Source organism: Meriones unguiculatus, chromosome 9 (genome assembly GCF_030254825.1).
Source record: "Meriones unguiculatus strain TT.TT164.6M chromosome 9, Bangor_MerUng_6.1, whole genome shotgun sequence".
Lineage (NCBI taxonomy): Eukaryota > Metazoa > Chordata > Mammalia > Rodentia > Muridae > Meriones > Meriones unguiculatus.
In genome coordinates this window covers 64,612,909-64,633,021 of record NC_083357.1, presented here as the reverse complement: position 1 = coordinate 64,633,021, position 20,113 = coordinate 64,612,909, and the positions used below count along the sequence as shown (strand labels likewise).

Here is a 20,113-nt window from a genome sequence, read left to right as displayed (position 1 = left end):
GGAGAGGGAAAACTGTATTCAGAATACGCTGCCCGCACACATACACACAAATCTATTTTCAATAAAAGGCTAAACATGCCTCCTCCCCACCAGAGAAGAATTTCACTCTGTACACAGTGGAAGGATAGTCTTGTTGCTGTAACAAGTGGCAGAGCAAAACAATTTAAAAGGAAGCAATATTTCTTCGGACTCACAGTTTCTGAGGTTTGGATCTGTGATCTACCATCTTGATCACAGTGGACCAGAGGCAAAGCAGAATAGCATGGTGGCTAGAGGTTGCAGCAGAGGGCTCTCATCCGTGGAGGCCACAAAGGGGAGGGTAAGAGAGCAGTGAGCCGGGGACATGATACACTTCAAAGGCATACCCTCCTGTGACTTCCATCTCACATAGTTGTCACCTCCCAATAGCTGATTTTCATTTTTAATCCATCAGTGGGTTAGATCACTGATTGAAGCAAAGCACTCATGATCTACTTGCTGTACAAATGATCTCATAGCCATACCAGAAGTGCCCTTTCCTGGCCACCGAGGCCTTTAATCCGAGTTGACAGTTAAGATTAGCTATGGCAGAAGCAAGTTGTAACTAAAATAGAGTTTGCAGTACTATTCTGTAGATTTTTGGCAGCAACATTGTTATTATATACAAAGAAAGATATTGTCTAAGGATAAAGGGTCAAACAACCATGAATATATGACACTATATCTATGTACAAATGTCTGTGTGAACACTGGACAGTTTTATATATGAAGCAGACTTTGACAGAATTTAAAGGAGACCAAGAGACACAGGAAGAGTAAGATACTTCAATAAGCTGCTTTCAGTGGTATATAAAAGAACCAAACAGAAGATAGATCTAAAAAGAGGACTCTGGGACTGTGAATATAGTTCACTTTTCAGAGTGCTTGCTAAACATACATTAAGCCCTGAGTTCAGTCTGCCATCATGTGATGGCACATGCCTTCCATAACAAAACTTGGAAAGGGGAGGCAAGAGGATCAGAAGTTGAAGTCATCTTTGACCACACAGTGAGTTTGAGGCCCGTCTGATATAGATGAGACTCCTTCTCAAAAATGTGAAACAAAGAAAACCACAACAAAGATATATTGGGCCTAATTAACATGCACAGAATATACCACCCAAGATTAGCAGAATGTGTGATGCTTTCCAGTCTCCAAGCTACAGTAAACATTAGGCTGAAAACTGTTAAAGTTATTTTTATAAAACTGTGTTTGTTTCTCAGTTTCTTTCTGAACCCAGCTATCACACAAATAATTGAGACTCTATTATATTATTTTAACAAGTTTCACAGCACAAGAACTGAACAGTTATTGTTCTATTCTAACACTCTAAGCTAATTGGGCTCCCTCCAGCACTCATCGCAGAGATATTTGCACTTTGTAGCTTTTCTGCTCCACCTCCTTTTTTGATCTCACTTTGACCTCTCTCCTGGCTAACCCCCTACTTCCTCCACTAACTCCTCCTACCCTGCCTGGTTGGAAGTCCAGTCTTACTCTTTCCCCTGCTCATCGATTGGCTGTAAGATGCTTTATTGGCATACCAGGGGACAATTGGGGAGCAGAGTTTATGAAACATTGAGACAGGAGATTCTCAGAACAAAGATTACAACCAAGTTATATGGGGTGGTACAGAAATCAGCATTTGAATTACACAATAACTTTATGCCTATAGAAAACAAAGTCTCTGTAAATAAAAACAAACAAGCAAATAAAATAAAAGAAAGCTACAGTTAGACAAAGTATACCTTCTAGTTACAATAGAACAAAATGCGAACTTAAAAGACAAACTGTAAAATTTCTAAGTTTGTGGAAAGTGGACAAAGCACTTTTGAACAAACAATGAGTCAAAGGATTCATAGGGAACTAGAGAACTAGTTGAAACTTCATATCTCAGGGAACCAGAAAAAGAACAAGCTAAACTTACAGTTCTTGGAAAGAAAGTAGGATAAAGACCAGGGTGGAAATTAATAAAATAAAAAACAAAAAGAAAAAAATAACCTATTAAAACATTGTTACGAAAAGATCAACAAAGTTGATATATTCTTGCCAAAATTTACTAGGAATAAAAGAGAGATGAGGTACATAACTAAAATCCAAAACAAAAGAGACATTATAACCAACGCCGCAGTAATGGAAATGATTAAAAGACCAGTCAAGTCAGACGACCTAGAAGAAATGGGATACATTTGTAGCAACACTCATTCTACAGAAGCTGGATTACCAATAGGAAATTTAAACAGACTAATAAATAATACGGCGATTAGATCAATATTTTAAAAATATCAGGCTGGCAAGATGGCTCACTGGGTAGTGATGCTTGGCATTAAGAATGATGATCTGAGTTCAATTTGCCAGGACCAGCATGGCCTCAGGGGGCACCTCAGTCATACACAGGATGCACAGACATACATGCACATAAAATAAATAACAAATAAATTACATGGTTTCCGAAAGCAAGCCGTTTTTCCTTATCATAAGCAGCACCAATCTCTAGGTGTAAATATAAGAATTTAGAACATAGTTTGGCATCGTATTGGTTTAGCAAAACAACAGTAGTAAGCTTCCCCACTAAGGCCTATGACCTTCTGAACTATGGGATTTTTACTAGGTGTACAGTACTCAATATAAATTCCTCTTGTAGAGCAAGCTGCAAATCCAATCAGAAAGCAGTTGGTTGCCCTCATAAATAGTCATACCACTATTGTACCAGTGGGCACAGCCTCAGACCCCAGAGTTTTCTGTTGACATTATCTCCTTATCTTCCTTTGGAATCTAAAATGACAGGAAGACTTCCAGGTTTACTCTGTCACCTCCACTATGTTTTACAGCCAGGCCAGGTGCAAAAGAGTCACCGTATCTGGCTGAATTAGGTGAATCTAAGATGTAAGAAACAGAGACCCTGCTGTGTAACAACTGTTTCCCCTAAGATAAAAGCATTCCACCTGGCAGGAAGCTCCTTAAGTGGGAAGGTATACAACTCAAGATAGCTTCAGGAAGTTCCTGAAACTTATCAGATTCTCTAGATCCCTCTTCATCAGAGTAAGCTATAAAGAAGACTGAAAGTGGCTCTCAGACAGGTCCAGCTATAAAGAAGAGTCTGAGATCAGATCACTTGCCTGGAAGAAGCAGAAGCCAGCCAAGCTTGTCTGGTAAGTGATTGAAATAATGGAATGAGCTAATAGCAAGACGAAGTTATAATATATAAGTGCAGGTTTATTGGAAGTAGCTCTTGGCTCCCATGCAGGTGGAGGGGGGGAGAGAGAGAGGGAGGGAAGCATGTACAAAGAGAGGAGAGAGAGAAGGAGAAGAGGAGGAGAGATTCAAAGAGCGAGAGAGAGAGGAAATCAGAGGAGGTTGGGGGAACCAAAACATCTGGATTATACAGTAAAGAGCCTCTGGGAGAGGGGTCATCCCGCACCTGGGCTGGGGAATTCATCATAGATGGCAGGGTATGCCAATCATGCCCCACAGCAAGTAGGGACCCAGGGATGCCTGAAACCAAACACTAAGGACACTGTTTAACCTGTTTAGCTGCCTGCAGGCTGTGCAATATGCCTCAGGTCTCCAGATTTGCGAGCCGTCACCTATGCTGGGCTTTTGGTGATGCAGCCATCTTTAAATAATTTCTGTGCCTGTAAGTAACCCCAATAAAACTCACTGGCTCACCAAGTTGGCCTTTGGTCGGTTGGGGGATCCTTATCTGGGGTGAGTAGATGTGTGTGCTGCAATCTCCTCAGGAAAAGGTTTGTCACACAACAGAGCCCTGTCACTATTTCACAGTAGCTGAAGTGCAAAGGAAAAAAATTGAGGTGTGTGAATGAAAGTAGAGATTTGTAATGCTGCAGCCCCGTCCGCTCTGGCAAGGGAGGCACATATGTGCACAGCAAACGCTCCAGCTCTGCCACGGCGCCAGATGGGTTTGGAAAGCCTCAGAGAAGGGAGGTGTTTGATTCTCCACGTGGAATCAGCATTTGCTTACAACAAGAAGCATTAAACAATTTTCCACATTCCCTCTAAATGAATGGGACTCCACAGGAAAACCCTAAAGGGAAGCGTTTGAGAAAGCAGCGGCGGAGGAATTTAACTACGAGGGGAAAGAGCCAGTTCATTCTGTTTGCTTATTAATAGGTTGTGTGTCGCCGGCTCCAGGGGGAATGGCCTCTTGAAAAACTGGCAGGGAAAGGCATTCAACGCCTCCCGCTTGATGAAAACAGAGGCTAGCAGGAAGGGCGAAGGGAAGTAACTTCAGGAGAGATTGGGAAGTCTGTCCTCCAGAATGAGAACAAGCTGATGCTAATTTGACTGTCTAAGGTACTATGGGCTGTCAGATCCAACTAGACTGAGCCCTCGAGGACAGTTTGGCCTCCAGTCTTTGTGTGTTTATGTGTGTGTGTGTGTGCTTGCGCATGCCTCTGAGTACATGCCCATATTTTTTGTATGTGCCCATAGTTGTGTGTGCCAGCGTATATGCACATGTGTGAAATCTTAATCAGAAAATTGTGTGCGTGTGTGTGCATGCGCTTCTGCACTTGCCTGTCTATGGGTATGAGCACATGTGTGCCAAGGGGCATATTTGGGGGTCAGAGGTCAACCTCCATGGCCAGTCCTCCCTTTCCATCTCGTTTGAGGCAGGGTCTCTTCATCCCTGCATAAGCCAGACCAGCTGGCCTCCCAGTTTCTGGGGAGTCTCCTGTCTCTGCCTCCTATCTCTCCCCAGGGCGAGCTGGGATTTGCTGACACAGTGCTCCTGCTTTTATCGGGATTCTGGGGGGTCTGAAATCTGCAGTAGCAAGCATTTTAATGAACTGAACCATCTCCCCAGCCCAAAGCTATGAATTTTAAGGACTCTGGGGTCCCTTCAGAGCTCTACAAATGTGTGCATTAGACACATGCACCTTTCCGGAATGAGGGCACACAACTTTCACACAATCCTAAGAAGATAAAACTGCCTCCTCTTTTTCTAGTTAATTATATAAGTCAACTGCATCAATGTTTACTACCCAACACACGTCTAATGGGCATTTTTATCTCTGTCTATACATACAGTCACATGTCACCTCAGGACAGTGATGTGTTCTAAGAAATGAGCCACCAGAGGACTGGTTTTTGTTTCCTTGTGAGTATCATATCCTGTACAAAGACCACTAAGATGGCTGTGGTGTTACTAGTCAATATAATATTTTGGGGACCACCTTGTGCATGGAACCCCTTAGCCAAATCTCATGACATGACATGACATGACATGACATGACATGGTGCATGACTACATATTCAGACACTGCAATTTCATACCTGTATGACTGGGATGACAGCAGAAATCTGCATCAGTCAGTGAATTACTTTCCTAAAGTCTTAAAGAATGTGAACATTTAAAGGCCTTAAATCTCCTCTCCATAGGTGTGTGATTAGCTTTACCCCATCTGGCTAATGCTGTTGTTGATTAAGAGATATCTTTAAGGACGGAGTGGTACAGAAAAGATTAGAGACCTGTAAACTTGCCCTGATTCAGTCGATAATAACAATGACCTTACTGTTTGGGGTTATTTTTTGGGAAGAGGGGTTGTCACGTTTTGTTTCTGCAGCGCATGTTGGTCTTGAATGCATGACGCCTCTGCCTCGGCTTCTTGAGTGTTGGTGGCCTGTAGAGGTGTCACCATGCCAACCTGTTTCTGCTTTTTGGTAAGAAAATGAAGCATGTGTGCGATAGACCAAAAGAAGCCAGTGCTCCATCACAGCGGTCTTCTCCCTCCCCGTCATGCTTCAAGTGGAAGGTGGTTCTGCCGACACCCGTGACTGCTAGTGTTACCCTGGGCAGAGGTGCCATTGCTTTCACTCAGCATTTCTCCGTGCTCTCTTATTTTGTGTTGGCTTTACCTCTGCTCGTTCCTGGCTGTCTCTATCCTCCTCCTACCATCCCTGGAAGGAATAGTTAGTGGCCTCTTAACCTGTGCTCACTTCATTTCTACTCTTTTAGTGGCCGCCCTTGGAATGTTTTAATGGCTTTATTGAGATATAAGTCACTTGCTGTGCTGTTCACCCGTTTAGTGTGGACCATTTAGTGGTTTTTAGTGTGTTCAGGGTGATACAGCTATCACCACCATCTATGTTAATAACAGGTCTTTTTTTCTTTTTTTTTTTTTTTTAGTTCTCTTTATATCCCGATTGTATCCACATCCCTTCTCTTCCTGGTCCCACCCTCTCTCCCTCTTCCTTCTATCTCTCCTCCCCTACTCCTAATAAGAGGGGAACACCTCTCCTCCACCAACCCACCCCACATCAAGTTGCATCAGGATTTAGCTCATCTTCTTCCACTGAGGCCAGGCAAGGCAGCCCCACTAGGGTGCCATGATTAGAAAGCAGGCAACAGAGTCCCTGTCAGAGACAGCCCCTGCTCCCCTTACTAGGAAACCCACACGAAGACTAAGCTGCCCATTGGCTACATATATGTAGGGGCCCTAGGTCAAGTCCATGGTCCTTGGAACAGGTCATTCTTTCAAATCACCCAGGAAAAACTCTATAGTCATTATCAATTTCTGTCGCTCTCCTCGGCCCTTGAAAACCACTAATCTATTTCCTGTTTCTGCAGACTTGTCTATTCTGAACATTTCACATATATGGCATCATACTGTGAGTATCCTTCACAGTACTGGCTTCTTCCACTCAATCAAAGGTTTTCAATTATCTGTTGTATTATACAGTGGGTTCGTTCTTTTTACTTTTAATGGGTGCATTCTGAACCTTTGCACAGGCAGACCTTATTTACTCATCAGCTAATAATAATGCATCAATTAAATAGTCATCAACTGCTGAACATCTGGATGTTTCTGGGTTTTTCTTCTCTGTGTGTGGAGGCCAAAGGACAACCTTGATGTGGTTTTTTAAGGAGTGTCTACCTTTGGAATTTTTTTTTTTTTTTTGAGACAGGGTCTCTCTTTGGCCTGGAACTTGCTGGCTAAGTCATACTTGCTGGCCAGGCAGCCCCAAGGATCCCCTTGTCTCTGGCTCCTTTGCACAACAATTACAAGTGCATGCTACCACACCCAGCTTTTCTTTGAAGTATTTGCCTCTTCAAGAGAGTGTCCTGGATGGGACTCTCCCTTCAGTCTGTCCCTGGAATACACGAGGTGTCAGCAGTTAACCTACAGTGTGGAGCAGAGCTGCAGGGAACCTGAAATTTTTCATGTGATATGAAAAACAAACATAGCATTGTAAACCATAAACCACTGAGATCCAGAGACTGCTTGTTACACAGCAGATGTTTACAATTACACATTATATTGTGCTCCAGCCACTCCCCCCTGCCTTGGGGGGTGTCTGGAGAGATGTCTCAGAAGTTAAGAGCTTTAACTGCTCTCCCAGAGGACCTAGGTTCAGTTCTCAGCAGCCACAAGGTAGCTTACAACTGCCTGTAACTCCAACTTGATGGGCTGCAATTGCCCTCTTCTGGCCACCACAGGTTCCTGCATGCACATGGTTCCCACAAAAACTCAGGTACATACATAGAAAATAATAAAATAAAATAACTTTTTTTCTCCCAAACCATAGACCATGAACATAAGGGTACTTTTTCCCTTCATTTGCTTCTTTCCCCTTAGTCCATAAAGCAGAGCAGGGAGCGTGGTAAAGCTCTGTGAATGTATGTAGTATGAATTAATATATACTCTTGTCCATTATCCCTTTGGATCCTCCCTGCCGACTTCTTGGAATGCCTAGTAAAAGTATGTTGGACTTTCTCGTTGTACTATTTTTCCCTATCTCTTAAGTGCTTCATTGCTTTTTTAAAATATTATCTGTTTCCTTAATTCTGCATCCTTCAGTCTGAGTAATTACCTCAGAACTTGCTTCCAATGTTTTAGTGCTTGTTTTATCTGAGACTCACTTGCTGGTTAATTTATTCTTTGAGGTTTTAGTCCAGAGACTATATTTTACATATTTTTAGATTCAGTCTTATTATTTATTCGCATCTCCCCATTTAAAATCTTTTTTTTAAATGGAGGTTTTTAATACCATCTTTAATCGTTTTGGCAATTTAAAACATATCTCGTTGTTATTCTTCAGTTGAAGGAACTTTCTCTTCTGAAGTTTTAGGATTGGCAAATGTTCACTTTTCTTAAGCTTGTGACCATTGCTCATCGAAGATTATTTTCTCTTGTGGTGTGTAATGGTATTGGAAGCTCATTTCCAGTGATCACTGTTTTAAAGAATGTTGTGAGATTAGCTTATGACTTCTTTTCCCTTAAAGCAAGAAAACAGCGCTCACGTGTCTGCCCAGCCACCCGCCCGTGGCAATGGATTGGTTTTTCTCTTGCTTTCAAGAGTCTTTGATTTGTGCTGTTCCCAGAAACCTCCTGTGTGATAAGGCTGGCCGCCCTCTGCACTGTTGATGCAGTTTCTGAGTTCTCTGTGAACCGAGGGCACAACCACTGCAGAGCTGCTGGCACATGGCAGGGTTCGAGCCGGGAGCTAGTTCCCAGGCTCGCTCTTGGTTGCTGTCCTCCATGGAAGCCCTTCTTCCCAAGGCTGTGCCATCCTCCTCCTTATCCTTGATGCTGGGAAACCTGTTCCATCTGCCCAGATCTGAGTGAGATCCCTTAAAGAGTCCATCTCTGGTTTCTCAGTTTGCTGTCACTTCACTTTGAAAGTGGCTTACCAGTGAGCAAGGGCTCCTAATCTGAGCTTTATCTCTAGCCTCGTAGTTTGCATTTTAAAATATCTGTGTGTGTATGTATGATGAATGTGATGTGTTTATGTTTGCCTGTGTTCGTGTGTATAAATGCTCTCCCTATAAGCCTTTTTTTTTTTTGAGACATTCTCCCTATGTAGAGAATGTTTGCCTAGAACTCACAGAGATCCATCTCTGCCTCCCGAGAGCTGGGATTAAAGGCCTGTACACCATGCTCAGCCAAGTAACCCCCTGCTCAATTCTGAGTGCTTGGCTGGCTAGCCCAAGGGCTTCTGGGTATTATCCGATCTCCACCTTCCACTCAGCAGAGGAGCACTGTGATTACAGATACATGTTGGATGTGACTACAACTTTTATGTAGGTCCTGGGGATTCAAACTCAGGACCTCCGTTATATAGCAAAGACTTTAACCACCCAAAATCTCCCTAGCTCCTTCCTTAGCTTTTTATCTAAATTTTTTCCAAACAACTGAAATTTATTTTTATAAACATGGAGTTTATTTAATTAACTCACTTTTATTGAGTTATTCAGTAATTCATTCATATTCCATCTCTTCCATGAGCATCAATATGAACATCAATGTTTGTTTGTTTGTTTGTTTGTTTTGAGACAGGGTTTCACGGTGTAGCTCTGGCTGTCCTGGAACTCATTATGTAGACCCTGCTGGCTTTGCACTGTCTCTGTCGGCATTAAAGATGTGAGCCATATATCCAGGGTGAGTTTCTCAGCTTTCTGCTTTGTATAAACGATGTGTCTTTCTACCCCTGTAGTATTAGTATATTTTATTACATAATATCTTTCTAATCTGTCCCAATATTGGATAATTTAATCCCCTTTATAATCCTATAATCCTTATAATTTTTTTCAGTGAACTAGAGAATTATTTTATTCAGTCACAAAAATATGTTTGAGATTTGATTAGATGAATTATATAAACAAACTGATTTAAAATTAACAGACATCTTTAGGAAAACAAGCCACCCTGAGAAGTCTGTTTGGTAAATTTTTCCTCTTCTATAATTAAAAAAGATTTACATTTTCTCACATAGCACTTCAAATAAAATTTATTATGGTTTCTTTTAACTGAATTCAATTATTTTTATTCTTAATTTTTTTTTTCTTTTGTGTAGTGTGTGTGTGCCCACTTGTTTGTGTGTGCCAGTTGTCTGCAGAAGCCAGAAGAGGCTGTCAGATCCCCTGGAACTGGAGTGACGGATGACTGTGTTGGCGTTACAAACAGAACTCCGTTCTTCTGCAGGGCAGCGAGCGCTCTCAGCCACTGGGCCATCTCTCCAGCCTCGACTTAAAACGTTTTAAAAGAAACTGCCTGACTGTTGAAGTGTACAGCAGTAGGCCTGAGCACATCGGCCCTACTGGGCGGCCACCCTGTAACACTGCAATGCCACACCCACGAAGGACTTCCTGTCCCCCCCCACACCCCACCCCCACCCCGGCCCTCGGCACCCAGGCCCTAGGCTGCCTCCAGGAGCCTGACTACTGAGCCTGTGAACAAGTGGAATCCAGTGGAATCATCCCTCCCCATCAGGCTCTTCCGTGGAGCATGGGAGTCCTCAGGGTTCAGCAGGCTGCGACCCTGTCAGAATTCCTTCCTCTGGGAGAGGGACTGGCAGACATTCCAGTGTGTGCAGCGAGCACTTGGCTCTCCTGCCCACTTTTATCCACACGTGGACACCACACTTACTTCTACCCTTTCGGTGTGGTGACCACCCCTCCTTGTGAGAATGCAGCACAAATACTTCCGAGACTCTGGGCTGACTTCTCCAGAGACGGGTCCAGAGGCAGATTTTGCACGGCGGTGGCTTTGTTATGACGGATGCCCTGTGCTGTAGTCCTTCGTCTGGTTTGCACTGCCTCAGATTGTAGTTGGTTCCTGAGGCTCCAGCAGGTCTCCAGCCTGGGTCGGTGTGAGAGGCACCCGGGAGCTTTTACAGAGCAGTCAGGGCCAGACTTCACTCGAAAGCAATTGCTTCGTTTCTGGGGTGAGCCCAAGACATTGGCAATTTCAAAGAGTTTCCTTTGTGAGTCTCAAGCGAAGCAAAAGTTGAAGCTGTTTTAAGCCACTTCCTGAGGCTTCTAGACGCCGTCACTGTAAAGCCTGGTCATGGAGGTGGCTGGGGCAGTGGTGACTCCTGCAGAGAACGGCTTCCCACTCTCTCTCTCTAGCTATACCCCTCTTTAATGCAATGTTAAAGAAAAGAGTATTTTTATTTGTTCTTTGAAATTTTCCTGCGTGTACACAATGTATTTTAATTTGTTCACACCCACCAACTCCCCTCAAGCCCCCTTTGGGACCCTCCGATCCCAATTAATAACCCCCTGAGTTCAATTAGCACTAACCATATGTGCATGGGTGTGGTCCTTGGTGTGCATTTGACCGAATTAACCAAAACTTCCTGCATGTATGTTTTCTCTGATCCTGATTTTAGTTTATTATCTTTCTGGACAGGGCAGATATTTCTTTCATTTTTATTAGTGTTTTGGTTAGCCTACAAAGAAAGCAGTTTCGCTGTGACACTTTCACTCCCAAATACGGCTCCACTGTCCTCTAATTTGCCTCTCCATGGGCTCTCCCATTTCCCCCTTTCCCTTCTTGTTGGTTTCCTTTCTTTTCCAAACACTCATGAAAGCAAGAAGGGGGCTGTCTGCTCCTGATTTAAAAGAAAATACATTTGCAATACTTACCATTTACACTCGGTTTTCAGAAAGATTTCCCCTCTTTTTAGCGTGCATTTCTCACACAAGATTTAAAAGTAGGGCTGTCTTTAGTTTATTTTACACACATGTATTATCTGGGTGTTTGAGTAAATCTTTTTCCCAAAGCAAGCACAGAGTGTGTTTTAAAGGAATTCTCATTACAAATACATTTTGTACTCACTTTTTTTTTTGCCATAAATTTGGTCAAAATAAATGCTGAATTATTACTGCATTTTGACTTTTTCTTCCTTTCTTCTCTGTGCTATTAATCAAACAGCTTACCTTGTTGGCCCTGTTGATACTTTGAGGTATATCACTGGGTTTGCTCATATTGAAAGCCAGGGTCAGGGCTAGTCTATAAAGATGGCGTCTGTGTCCCTTATACTGCTAACAACTCATGACTCCCTAAACTCCTTGGGTCCATAGATGCCCTGCTCTTAAAGGCACAGCCACCCTGTTTATTGTACCTCTGCTCACGCCCATAGCGTTTTGGCTGAGACATGACCTGGTATCCAAGGTCACTGCTCTCCTCTGCATTTTCTTCCTAGACATTTTCTGGGAGTCACTGTGTGTTCATGGCTGGAGGATGGATGTAGGTTCAAGAGCCTTAGACAGAGGAGAATGGAATGCAGCCAAGATTGAAAGGTAGTGCCCGCCCAGTTGACAGACTGTGTGCCTTGCCTTTGAGTCACATGACAATAGTGTGGGCATGTGTCTGTGTGAATGAGTGTGCGTGAGTGTAACATGCACACTCGTCTGCATTCTTTCTCTTTCTCTCTCTACCCCACCACCGTGTCTCCTGCTTTCTATGAAGTCTTCTTTCTTTCTGTCCTACTTTTATAAAAAATAAAATAAAAATTGTAACTCTGGCTACTGGGGCTTGAACCCAGGGTCAAGCCTTCAACTACAGAGCTACGTTTGCAGCCCTTTTAAAAACTTTTTTTTTTTTTTTTGAAACAGGGCCTCACTAAGTTACCGAGGCTGGCCTTGAACTCCAATTGTGATCCTCCTGCCTCAGCCTCCCTAATAGCCGTGTGTATAGGCCTCTCCCCCATATGCTTGGCAAAACGATCTTTTTTATTACCCCATGGCATCAGCCCATCTTTAACACAATTCCACTCATTTGTAGATCACAGTCTTTCTCCTGGATTTTTGTCACCCTTTTGCCTGGATGATTTTCCGTTCATTTGGATATAAACTTTTATTTCCCCTCCTTGCTTTCTGCACAGGTGCTTTAGTTCGAAGTAGACAGAGACGCGTTAGGGTTGAGGTTTCAGATACCATGTTGAACCAGGGGTCTAGTTCAGAAGTCTAATCTTATTTTACCCTCTTTGTGTGTCCTAATGGGGGGGCAGGGGGAGGGGTGATGTGCAGATTTGGATTAAGATTTGGATTAGAGCGGAAACCTGGAGATCAGTAAGAAAGCTATGATAACACGTTTAAGTATTGGAGGACACTTCAATGCACTGTAGAATAAGGTACTAAGCTGAAGGGAATTGGATATATTCAGCCTCGCAGAGCAGAGGGATTTGGTATCAGGAGATCTGAGCTTTAACCTCAGTGCTAACTAATCCTAACCAGCTGTGCAAACTCCAGCAACTCTTTTAGCTTCCCAAAGCCTTCGTTCACCCATGGTGGTTCATTGTGTATGTCAACTTGACTGGGCTGAAAATGCTCGCCAGCTGGTAGGTTGTTGTTTTGGAGTGCGTGTCTCTGGGAGCAGCATTCGAATCAGCAACTCCGTAATGATCTACCCATCTGGGGCTGCAGAGATGGCTCAGTGGCTAAGTACACTGGCCTGCTCTTCCTGAGGATCCGGGCTCACAACCTCCTGGAATTTTAGTCCCAGGGGACCTGACACCCACATCTGGCCTCTGTGGACACTTCATGAGTGTGGTTCGCAGACATGTATGCAGACATATACACACACATTAAAAAAAAAATCTGCCTGCTCTTTGCCCTTGCCCAAATAGGTGGGCATCACACCGCATTGAAGAGCTAGAACAGGAGGCAGAAGACAACAAGTTTGTTCACCTTCCTTGTGCTGGGCAGCTACCCTCTCCAGCCTCAGCCATTAGACAGTGTGGCTCCTGTTCTTGCTCCTTTGGCTTGGAACTAAATGTTAAGCCATTAGCTCCTCTGGTTCTGGAGGCTTTGGGGCCAGGACTAGAATCCACCACTTGCTTTCTCACATCTTCCGCTTGCCTACAGCAGACGGTGGGACTTAGTTTCCCAGATGACATGAGCCAGCGCCCACCGTAAATCCCCCTTTCTATATCTGTGTTCTAACGGTCCCTGCTTACTGTTGGCTTGACTTACGTTTTGTGATGCTGTAATCTACATTCCGTAGAAATGGAACTTCTGATTTGAATTTTGATTTTTTTTTCCAGACTGCTGATGTGCTCTGTAATATCCTTGTGATACTGGGTAGACTATCTTATGCCAGTTCTGTTTGCAACGCATCCTGAGAGCAAACAACCGGCTCTTTCCATGTCCTGTCAATCAGGTACACCATTCTGCAGATTAGGGCCACCAGATGCATTTAAACAAAAAATTACGGTTTCAATTTACAATGAGTTTAGTGGGAAACCGCCTTAATGTAAATTAGGTGGCATCTACATGTCCTATTATTCCTGCTTCTAGGGAGAAGCCTGATAGGCCTTTTATGGGAGAGTGGAGAGTCATCTCCAAGTCTTGTTGCTGCATGCTGTTTTAGCTTTAAGTAATCCTGTGCAAAAGCGAATGATATGGGTACCGAGGGCAGTCAGAGTCTGGTCAGAGACAGGCATAGCATAGGAGGGTCAGGTTCTGGTAGAGAAGGCAGAGCTGTTTCCAGAGGGTTCCTGAGTGCCAGTGGACGCTGTGATTGCTTCAGGCGCTCAGGCCGGCACAGGCTTATTACTTATCCAGAGGAAGTAACAAAGAGGACGTATTTCTACAAAACATTTTCATCTTATATACTACTTGAGTGGGAAGCCTTTGCAGTAATTTATTCTAATTTCCTTTCTTTTCTTTTTTTTGTTGGGGATGAGGTTCTATACAGTTTCTCTATGTAGTCCCAGCTGTCCCAGAACTCACCCCGTGGACCAGGCTGGCCTCAAACTCAGAGAGCTGCCTGCCTCCGCCTCCCAAACGCTGGGATTAAAGGTGTGCGCCACTACCGCCCGACACAAAATTTCTTATATGACAGACTGGAGAGGAGGCTCAGTGGCTTTGTGCCTGCTGCACAAAGATGAAGACCAGAGTTCAGATCCCGGCATCCACATAGAAAGTCAGGGGTGGCCATGCTTGATGGTAACCCCAGTGCTGGGAGCAGGGAGACAGGTGGGTCCTTGAGGCTCGTTAGTCAGCCAGACCGGCTGAATCTCTGAAATCCAGGTTTAGGGAGAGACAATTGTCTCCAAAAATAAGGTAGAGAGTTACAAGAGACATTTAATATTAACATCTGGCCCCTTATATGCACACATTTATGCACGCATGTGCACATTACAGCACACGCACTAACAAGTACATAAGCCACAGACATACATACAAATAATGATAACAGCATCTAAAGTATAGTCTTCGTCTCTGGCAAAAGCAGGTTTTCACACACAAAGACATGTATGTATATGTATGGATTATATACATCCATCCAGGGAGCTAGCACCACCATCACTATGCTTTGGTGAGATTATTTAACACAATCGAGACCGCCCACGCTGGAAATGGGTGGTTCAGAATCATTTCTTCGATTCCAAAGACTGAGATTTTCCCTCTGAGGTGAGGTGCCTTAGCATTTAGATACTGTCTTCTAACTGTGCAGTTGACGGAGAAAGCAAAGAAATTCGATCCGTTTCATGTGCTGGTCAGAAACCGGGCGCATGAGGTCAGTGGCTGCGTTTTATCAACTCTCTAAACTCAGTAACTGGCACAATGGCAGCTACAGAGTAGATGCGCCATAAATATGGTTAACTGGGTTGAATTACACACAGCACCAGGCAGGGACCTGAATGTGCCCACTCTTGTCTTTCTCAGCACTCCATCTGGTTCTGTCCTGCGTCTTTGGCCCAAATTTCCCCCTTCAGGTGCCTGTCAGAGAAGGTCGCGCACTTGAAATATTTGCTTTACAAGTTAATTTGGAGAGCAGCAAGACCTGGATCTCAGCACTAAGGGGGATGGAGAGGGATGCCTCCGGCTGGCGTTTTGAAACCAAACAATTAAGTTCATTAACAGTAATGAAACAAGGAGAAGATGAGCAGCAGGGAGACGCACAAGTGTAAAATGAGCAATGTCTCCTCTCTCTTTCTCCCTCTCTTTCCACCCTGTCTGTCTCCTCTCTCTGTCTCCTTGTCTCTGTATCTCTCTCCCTCTCAAAATGAAAGTTGCTGACCCTCTGAGCATTGTGTACCCCTGTGAACCGTGAAACTACTGTGCTCCTGAACAATAGTGACGAACCTCTGGGACAAACAGACCTTTTAAGATGAGCTAATCTGAAGCAGCTTGGTCTAAAAGGGCAGATCTTCTATTTTGAAAATATAAATGGATCAATGCAGTTGCTAAGCTCTCTGACAACCAATGGCAAATATACTGTGTGTGTGCATATGTGCATGTGTGTTTATATATATTTGTGTGTGTGTGTGTGCCCGCGTGCATTTCTAGTGGGGTGCATTGTTGACATACCGCAGTTGCCTAAGTTACATTTGTTGGGTTGCATTAAAGAACCAAATCCTGAGATGCTGCCGTAACTTCAGGCTCTGCTGAAGTGTCCTAACTGTCCCCTGTGGTCAGCACAGGGTGAGCTTAGCAGAAGGGAGAGACCTGACACAGCACCACCCCCACCGCACTCCCGACCCCATTCCCAGCCCCTGTCCTGCATTCTAGACGGATCCATGGAGTAGACTCCAGACAAGCAACCTCAGAGCTCTCACCAGGCCCTCAGGGGTGGAAGGGAGGGCTGAAGGGGAAGGTGAGCCAGCCCCACACGGCTGGGACACTTTGTGACGTGCCTCTAATAGGCAAAATAAAATTGTAGTCACCGCTGTAAAAGACTTGTGCTGCAATTTATTAATCAGGGTCTGGGGAGATCAATGACACTGAATGATGATGGAGCATTAGGCTAGCCCCCTGGTCCTCTGGCGGGGCGGCTCTCTGGATGGGGTACAGATGCTCACATCTGCTTTTGTTAGAGACCCGAACTCCTGCATCCTGGTGTGAAGTTAATGAAGGCCCCGCATTATTCCCCACATTCCTTTAGCAGAGTAGAGTGTGGCTGGCCAACCTGGAAATCCAATGAGTTAATTAAGGCAGAATTGTCTATGATTTCCTTTTCCATTATAACTGCCCCCTCTGCCCTTCCCCACCCCCTCGTGGAGGAGGTCCCCCTCCTCTCTGCAAGCCTAAGCAGTGAAACTGCCTCTTGCCCCATGTGCCAGGATGATTAATGGAGGGACGACAATGGGGTCAATTAGCCAGGTCGGCTAGAAGCTGAAAGGTGGAGTGTGTTTCTTTATTGAACACTGCATTCACACTCCAAACTGTGACCTGTGCCGCTGTGATTTATTACAAGGGCAGTCTTCTGATCACTTACCTTCAGCGCTTGGACCTTGGCTTTGAAAACCCGGTTTTCACTGTCAATTAACACCAGACAAGGAGATCCATTCAAAATCTGAAATGCATACCTAACAACAGAGTGGGGGTGGAGGCGGCCCGGGGAGCAGCTGAGTGTGAAAGAAGGTAGCCTGGGACAGTGGCCCAAGCCACAAATGGGACCCTCAAGCTCTGGACTGGCTGGGTAACCAATTCAGCGGGGCTTTCCTTTGGATGCTAACATGCTTTGGGTTAGAGAGGATGTTTTCTGCTTTGCCAAAGATTCTTCAATGAGTCACTGTTAGTCCCAAAGGGTACAGGCTGCAGTCAAGCTTGGACATGTCAGAGGGCTTTAGGAAAGAAAGCTTAGTTACCCTGTGTTGAAGCAAGGCTTAAGATCCATGTTGCCATTCGGTGTTGGCCTTTGCACTGCACTGGCTGGTATGCAGACAGCAAAGAGTGGACTCATCCCAAAGAACTACTTACTGAATCTTTTAGCTTTTGTTGACTTGTCTTGATCTTCCGTTCTCAGGTGGCCAAAGCCATACCCCTCTCATGAGGGAGCTCACAGCAAAACATCACATGCCCTCTCACAAGCCAGCCTCTAGCAGAACATCACATGACTCTCACAGGACAGCTTCTAGTGAACCATCACGTGACTCAACAGAGTCTTCAAAGAAACCAGTAACTTACACTTCAGGCCAGTCCTACAGATCCAAAACTACAGGATCTCCATGAAACATGGCAACAGCAGGATATCTGGGAGCAGTCTCAGTGAGTTCCAGTACTGATAGAGTAGCAGAAGCCAGAGGCCTCATACCAGACCAATGAGTCATTGCAATGAACATTTGCAAGCAAAGAAGTGTGGACAAAAGGGTACGCTGGGGGACACACCATGACACAGTACAGCTTCCACAGTGAGTTTTCTCCTTCTTCTTCTTCTCCTTCTCCTTCTTCTCTGATGTGGAGGAAGGTGCAAGGGTGGAAGATGGGTATAAGGGGCGGGGAAGAAGTGTGAGATCAGGGTGCATGATGTAAAATTCACAAAGAGCCAATAAAAAAAGTTAAGAAATTTCCATTAACTGAATAAGAATTATGAAAGCATGCAGACAACAGTTCTTATACATTACATTCATGGGCTCAGTGGATCCTGTTGGGTAGGTCACTGAATGCCACTGGCCATAGTTATTTCACATGTAAGATGTAGATTGACCTGCCCTTTGTGGGACCATAAAGAGTAGACTCATCCCAAAGAACTACTTCTAAAAAGGTCTACAGCCCCCATTACATAATAACTTCCTTTCTCTTCTTCCTCTAGTCAGTGGGTGAAAGGGAGGTAGAAGAGTTTAGGAACCCCAAATAAAGTAGGTTTGGTTAAAAATCTAAGCCAACACCAGGCCCTTAATGCACAACAACAGGTCATCGATGACATAGATGTTGGGATGGGCCAATTCAAAGTCATAGATCTGAGCCTGAGAGGTATCTGAGCTGGTTGGCCCTCTGGTTTCACTACTCTAATGCTCTTGGACTGGCTTACCTGCAACCAGGGCCAACTCTACCCTACTGTTCAGGCAAGGTGCATGGCCTGCTCTCCTGAGAGCTAAGCAAGTGAAGGGCAGGGCCAGCTCTCCCTCTCTGATGACCTTGGACCAGCTCTCCTGCCAGCATCCCTCCCTCCCAATGTCACTGCATGGCAGAAAAGTTGTGTGGCCAGCTCTCCTACACTCACACCAATGTGCCTGCCATCAGGGTCAGCTCTGCTTTGCTGTCTAGGTGAGGTGCAAGGCCTGCTCTCCTGAGTGCTGCAGCAGGTGAGGGACAGGAACAGCTCTCCTGCTTTAATGATCAAGTCTGCGCCAACTCTCTTGCCTGCTGCAGATGGTGAGGAGCAAGGTGTGGGGTATTTCTACCTCACCCATGTCCATGCTACGGGGGGGGACAAGTGGTGTGGTAGAGCCAGCTCACCTGCTGTTCCTTCAGTGTGAGGGGACCTGTTCTCCAGAGCACTGCAGCTGGCTGGGGTGAGGTTAGCTTTTCTTCTCTCGTGCCCCTAGAGCCAGCTTTCCCACAATGCCTAGGTGAGGGGTGAGGCCAATTCTTCACAGATGTCCAGGGACCGGCCTTTGATGGTAACACACTGCTGCTGCTGGGCCATGGACTCAGGTGTGGCCCCAGGGGCAGCACGGGCCAGGACCCCACCATGTTCCCACGTGGCATCACTGGCTACTCACATCAGGTTGTTCCTCATTACCTTCGAGTCTCCAGTTCTGCCTCTCTTCATTGTGCCCACATCCTTCTGTTTCTCTTTCTCTTCCATTTCACTTACTTGCTCCTCTTAGTGGTGCCTGGTCTTTGAGTGTCTGGGCTGATCTCAGGAGTTGTCTCAGGATTGCTATGCCCTGCTCATGCATTATGGCACTGGGCAGGGGTCATCCTGAGCATGGCCTGCTCCCCCCGACTGCCCCCAGCCTGTGTGGTGCTGGACTGATGGCTTTCATCTCAGGCTTTCTCCCTGTCCAGGCCCCATGGCATGGGTCTGGCGGTTGTGGGTTTGCTCTCTGTCCTGCCGGCCCCATTCAGGTGTCATTCTGTCTCAGGCTCACTCCTGCCCGGGGCTGCCATCCCAGGGTTCTTCTAGTCTCTAGCTTGCTCGCATCCTGGGAGCCCATCCAGGACTGCACAGCACTGAACTGGTAGGCCTGGCGCTGGACTGGTGGTTGTCTTAGGCTTCCTGTTTTCAGGGAGTGTTAGGCTACTAATCATTAAGATGTTCATAGGTCAGGACATTGGGCACACAGACATAGCCTCTCTCCTCTCTGCCATCTACCAACGCACGTGAGACATGGCAGCCACAACCGCAACACAGGGAATTGATGGGAATTTTTACTCCTGATTTTTATTCATGAAGAAATAAAGAAGCTAGTACACAAAATATAAACTCTATTCGAGCTGGAGAAGTACAGGAAGGCTGCTGTTGGTGTAAGCAAAAGAACTTGAATTCTTTTCTTTGTTTGTTTAGGAGGAAAGAGTTTTTGAGACAAGAGTCTCACACTATAGCCCTGGCTTTGAACCAGTGACATTCTTTCTCCCTCTGTCTCTTGAGTGGAGATTACAGTTGTGAATCCTTAT

The 20,113-nt window shown here is 45.1% G+C and overlaps 1 non-coding gene across 1 annotated transcript; it reads right to left on the bottom strand.

Annotated features, from left to right (window-relative positions):
• Positions 1 to 19,727: 19,727 nt before the first annotated feature.
• Positions 19,728 to 19,855, bottom strand: LOC132656704 (small nucleolar RNA SNORA17). The gene has a single exon (XR_009594416.1). It is a non-coding gene; the product is annotated as a small nucleolar RNA SNORA17 (small nucleolar RNA).
• Between the last annotated feature and the right edge of the window lie 258 nt (positions 19,856 to 20,113).